The 6,528-nt window shown below is 35.2% G+C and overlaps 1 pseudogene; it reads right to left on the minus strand.

The window, feature by feature from the left end:
- Window positions 1-451: 451 nt before the first annotated feature.
- Window positions 452-1,462, minus strand: LOC150038856 (serine/threonine-protein phosphatase 7 long form homolog; annotated as a pseudogene).
- Between the last annotated feature and the right edge of the window lie 5,066 nt (window positions 1,463-6,528).

A 6,528-nucleotide genomic window follows, 5' to 3' on the forward strand; every position in this document is an offset into this window, starting at 1 on the left:
GTCCATGCGCGTATGAAGACGAAGGACAGCCTCTAAGTCATAATGTCCTGAACCAAATGCTGGCATCATCATCATCATACTAACATAATCATTTTGACTCTGCATCTGCATCATGGGGGCAACTCTTCCACATTATGTGCAACCTCATCAAACTCATCCTCTTCCCGAACAGGTCCTCTACGTCTAGGAGCTGGTGGAGGAACAATAGGTATATCGTACATATAATGAATTTCCTCCATATAGCTTTGGTTGTCACTACATATAGAAAGAACCTAGTTCGGATCATTTGCAACCTCACGGAGTCTACGGTTGTTCGATCTCTGTGAATTATAAAACAATTAGATAATATTTAAAATAAATTAAAATTAAAAATAATTAGATAATATTCATTTACCAGATGACCCACAGCTACTCCCGGACGAGTGACATAGCACCTTATGATATTATTATACTAATGAATATATTCTGGAGTGACATCTGTGTCAAACTGTTCAAGAGAAACCCCCACTACAATAAACCTTGCACGATAGTGCCATAACACTAACAAATGTGTAACTTTTTCAGACCAATCTCCAGTCCTTAGGTCAATATCATGCAGTACGAGTTCAGTATTACAATGCGATGGGACATTTTGCTGAAAACCGAATTGTCTCATCACCATGTCAGGAAGATGTCATTCACCAATATGAAAACATATGAGAGGACTCATTGTCCGCCATATGTTTTGACGATTCGTACAAAAATTAGGCAAAGTATGCATAATAATTTTGTACGGCTCCCAAATAACCTGAAACACAAAATATTATATTAGAGAATATTAAAGACAAATACAATAAAAATGTGTATAAAATAATCAATTAGGTTTAGTGTAATGTACCTGTTCAGGTTGAAGCAGATCAAACATGTATCTATACTGGCTGACTACATGTGTGGCTGTCCAAGTCACACAAAATTTGTCTCTCCACCTAAATTTTTAAATTGATAATTTAGAATTTAAATTGACTAGATCAGTGATATAAAAATTAAATTGAATTAAAACAACATACCGAGAACCGTAGGCTCATCCAACTAACTGAGCATCATTAACATATTGTAGCTGTGGAGCCATTGTTGGAAATCGCTCCCAAGCCCATAGCTACAAAAGTATGAAAGGCCCAGCTATCTCTCGAACCTCAAGTCTTGTTGCTTTGCATAGTTGTCTATACAACCATGTCAAGCATGCTCCACCCCACGAATACCGCCCCGCATCATGGAGGTTAGCTAACAGTGGCAGGAACATCAAGTGAACAAAATGACTTAATTTATCTGAAAACAGACTTCCACCCATCATTTGTAGTATATATACTCACGCATATCTTATGACTGTTTCCTCGTCTGCATCATCTATGAGTTCACGAAATTGTGTTCCTAACCATATTAAACTTAACCTCGATCCTTTAATCTTGTCGGCAGGTGGGGTCATACTGAGGTACAGTTGACAAACTTCTAACCATTCATCGTACATCACTCTGGTGACCGACTCACCATCAACAGGTAACCCCAACAACACTTCTATGTCTTTTAGAGTGATAGTGCACTCTCGAATAGACATATGGAATGTATGCGTCTCGGGCCTTCATCTCTCGACCAAGGCTGTGATCAGATGCCAGTCCAACTGAATAAATCCTAATCTGGCAACCCTATAGAATCCAGATGTGCGCAATAGCGGTAGTATTCGAGGGTGGAACAGGATAGTGCGCTGGAGAACTGTCTCTCGACGCCTGCAAGATATTTCTCCAGTAGTACGATCTCGCCATACAACAGATGATCGATGAATGGACTGGTTGTACAAAATATCGGGATCAACAGGTCCTGGGTTTAAAGCCATGATCTGAAAAAAAAAAAATATTTATTTCTCAATTAAAAAAATATTTTTTTTCTCAATTAGAAGAATAATGTACAACTTAGATAAAAGAATAATGTACAACTTAATTAGAAGAATAATGTATAACTTAATTAAAAGAATAATGTACAACTTAATTAAAAGAATAATGTCCAAGTTAATTAGAAGAATAATGTACAAGTTAATTAGAAGAATAATGTACAACTTAATTAAAAGAATAATGTACAAGTTAATTAAAAGAATAATGTACAACTTTATAATAAAAAAAATTGAATATACAATAAATTTATTTACTTTCCATAGAAATATATATATATATATATATATATATATATATATACATGACCAATGAGAAAAAAAGCTAGTAATCATTAATGAAAAAAATAACAACAATAACAGAATTTTGAATTGTAAGAGAGAGCGAGATTGTAAGAGAGAGCGAGATTGTAGGAGAAAGCGAGACGCATACATTCCACAGACGTTGGAGATTGTCCCATCCTACAATCTCGCTCTCTCCTACAATCTCGCTTACAATCTCGCTCTCTCCTACAATCTCGCTCACAATCTCACTCTACAATATCGCTCTCTCTTACAATCTGCTTCACCCACTTATCTTTCCTTGTCGAGGGTTGAAGTTTCGACTTATGTATGTCGAAACTTTAACTCTCGACAACCCTTGTTTCCAAGTTTTTCTTTGTTTGTCGAGTTCTCAACGTTCGACCTCTACATTAGTCGAATTCTTAATCCTCGACTTCTAGCCTCGAACTCCCAAAACAACAATATTTCTCTAATAAGTTTCAAAACAACAATATTTCTCTAATAAGTTTTGAAAACAACAATATTAATATTAAAGGTCCAGTGATTTACTATTAGTTCACCCTCGAACCCCAAGTTGATGTTAAGATTGTGAATGTGTTAAATGCATGCTTCTATTGTGATGAAATGATTTGGTATGGTGGACTAATGAATGGATTGGTGAGGGTGTTTTGGAGACCTATAGTTATGTTACTAATTTTGTAATATCATGTTTATGGTTTGATACAAAATTTGGATGTTATATGTTGCATGTCAAACTGATGGTAACTATTTACACTCTTACTGGGCTATGTACTTCTCATGTTTGTGAATCTTCGAGTCCACTTCTCATGTTTATATTTCAATATCTATATGGGATCACCATCTAGGCCTTTATCTATGCTTATGCCCATGATATGTGATGTACACGTGTATCTCGATAGGAAAGCTAACAAGATCACCTAGTAGGTCTAGTAGAAAATGCTTTTTATCACAAACTTTTGACTTTGTAATGGTGATTTTTTTTTTTATAACATATTGATCTAGTAAGTTAGTTTGTGTTGTAAATTCTAGTTCAAGACTTTGTGGATTGATTTTCTTCTTCTTTGTTTTTTGGTCCATAGAATAATTACATTAAATTTCTAGAGTGTGTTGTAGATATTAGCTTTAGGACTCTTTAATGATAACATTTTTTTTTTGTTTCCAAGATATTTTATTATAATTTTTGAAAAAATAATGGTTACCTAACACAACAGATTTTGTTAAGCATTGTCTTACAACATTCCATAAAACAATGAATGCAAAAAGCACAAGATTAAAATGATAAGTAAACACAAACTTTGGTAACAAAATTCGATGAAATACCGCCTACGTCTTAGGGCCAGTTTGCCAAAGAAAGTTAAATTCACTAATAAAATGTCAAGTGATTACAACTTTGTACTTATCTATAATGACACGGAAAATACAGTGACACTTGAACAACTTAATAACTTAAAATATCACTCTGGCTCCATCTAAGTGTGAGACCCCTCTCAATGATCTTAGGCTCCCCCTAAGAATGTGCATATTAGTGAATGAACACTTAGGCTTCCCCTAAGTGTGAGACTCCTTCTCAAAAGGACTTAGGCTCCCCCTAAGTGTGATACTCCCTCTCACCAAGACTTTTATCTTTCCACTTTAAATGAAGATCACTCCACTTGATTAGCTCAAGCTCCCTCTGAGCTTGAGAACCCCTTTTCATGTTAATAAGAAATAAATCAGTATGATTCAATATCGAGATGTACAGCAGCACGACCTTCATCAAGAAATGTCGACATGCTTGTGAAAACTCTCACAAGAACTAACTTGAAATAATTCTCATAAAACGGCCAAACCTAGAAGAACCAACAACGTCTTCAAAATGTGCACAACTAGAAAAACAAGAGAACAACTCTAACTTACATTCTGTTGCATTCAGAAAAGGCAAGAAATCAATAAGAGATGACAAACATAATTTTCCAAATAAGGAAAAATATTTTGCAAATAGCACTCTTAGAAACAATCATCAAACGGAAATGTTGATGATTTCTCTGAATGCGTCAATCGTGAACTACCCTATGATATATGTGCGATGTTATGCTATGAGCTCAGATTTAATCAATCATGCACTAGTCACAAGTTTTCTTGTTCTCTTTCCAAGTATAACAAGATAACAAATTTCTTAGCTTGACCCAAGGTTGAACATGGGGGTTTGTACTAAGAACGCTAGAGAAATGTGAATGTGGTGAAGCTAATGTTAATAGAGTGAAATTGAAATCAAGAGATAAACTAAGTTATGTGATGTAAATATCTAAACTAGCAGAGATAACTTTGAAATTGATTTTGAGAAAACTTAACTAACATAGTAGCCTTAACGCATGAGAAATATATGGAGAAATCAAGGTTTAGGGAAGATCAATGCCGCATCCCTAAGCTTCAACTTAAAAGTTAATCCTGGCTTGCACTTTTTGTTTATCGCCCACCTCTCGGTGGCCAGCCACACTGATCATATTTCTATGATGCATAAAATATAGTTGCCTTCAGCGCAAGGTTATTTCTATCTCTAGACACACTTCTTACTTTGCTTAATGAGATCCACAACTACTTACCGTCTCAGGTAGTTAGTTATAGCTACTTGACTCAATGAGTATTCATAAGCAAATATTTAAAGAATCATACATTAAGTAAATAGGGTAACTTTTACAAAATAAGCTTAGTTCATGGCATTAACCTTCCCCTTCACCCCGTGAAAATTAATTACTCATGTTAGAAGAGAAAATGAAGGTAAAGATGGAGAAGATGATGAAGATAACCATGATAATAATAAGATGAAGATAGAATAGTTGTTTACAAAATGAATAATCTGTTGAGCAAAATGTAATACAACAACAAAAAGTAGTAAAGAAGTAAAAGGAAACAGTTGTCAGCATTTCTTGCTTCCAACATATGGATGTTAAAGCTATTGGGGATGAATGGTTGTGTGAATGGAGAAGGCCCTCTCAAACTCTTACCTCGGCGAAGCTTCGATGATGAATCGGGATGAAGTTTGGAAGATGGAAGTTCTCTCATTAAAATCTCCAAGTCTCTCTTTATATGTATGTGTACATGCATATATATCTCTTGGGCGTCAAGGCTCTATTATGGAGTCGCACGTTGGAATTGTTGGAATTCCCACATGGTAGGTGCAGATGTCGTCACATCAATCATAATCAATATTCTAGATGCTAGTCAGAAAATCATTGGTATCGGTTTAGAGATCCCGAGGCATGCAACCAATTGCTTGTTTGTCGGGTAAAAGTTTAGGGTATGCGACAAAGTTCTGTGATCAACTGCAAAATAGACACTTTTGGTGCAATTTACTTATGATATGTGATCAGTAGGACACTTTAATGCACTTTAGTGCAAGTATAATATTCGGCATGAATTCCTAGTCTAATGAATGCATATTTGCCTATTCTATCCTCATTATTCTATGTAAAAGGCTTCAGTAACTTGTATTTCAACAAGTTATCATGAAACAACAGATACAGAGACATCCCGAATAAAAACCACTAGACTTAAATAAATATTGCCAACACATAATCTCTAACAAACTTCCTCTTTGGCAATATTTTTTTAGATAAGATAATCTAAACACAAACAGGGTTAGACATCCACTAAAGATGCTTATACATAATAACCAACATGCAAAGTTGCAACAACTACATTGTCATCAAAAGAAAAAATATATCCAACAACGTTGATAAATATATTAAAAAAAAACTATCAACACAAAACATCAAACAATAATATCCAATGTCTCCCCTTATGTCAAACTTAAAAAAGATTAAAAAAAAGACATGCAAGAAAAAAAAAAGATACAACACATCATTCAAGAATCTCAAGCGACCTCAACATCCTATCCAATTAGAGGATGAACCCTAATCAGGACACATAACCGACCGACACAGCAACTGAAGGATCTCATCAATTTTAAATTTTCACTCAGACATACGATTGATAACACCAAAAATGTGTTATCTTGCTCCACCTAATCTGAGATTGTTCTTGTATTTTATGTGTTTATTTGAGCACCTAAAAGGTAGAACGGGGCGATGATAATGTAATAGAGCTAAAACGGGCCAAAACAAAACTTAATTGCATCAACCAGGAAAGAGAATGCCAAAATGATCATTTTGCCCCTTGAAGGGAACGAAACAATGTTCATCTATGCATTGTGCCCGATGTTTTAAGGTAGAAAGCCTCTATTTCATGAAAAGCATATAGCACCCTAGTGTTGCCTTAGAGCGTTGCGGCGTTCTGAAGTTTCCCCCGCATGCATTCCTGTCGGCACC

Source organism: Benincasa hispida, chromosome 1 (genome assembly GCF_027475165.1).
Source record: "Benincasa hispida cultivar pf3 chromosome 1, pf3_genome.v1.1, whole genome shotgun sequence".
In the NCBI taxonomy this organism is placed as follows: Eukaryota; Viridiplantae; Streptophyta; class Magnoliopsida; order Cucurbitales; family Cucurbitaceae; genus Benincasa; species Benincasa hispida.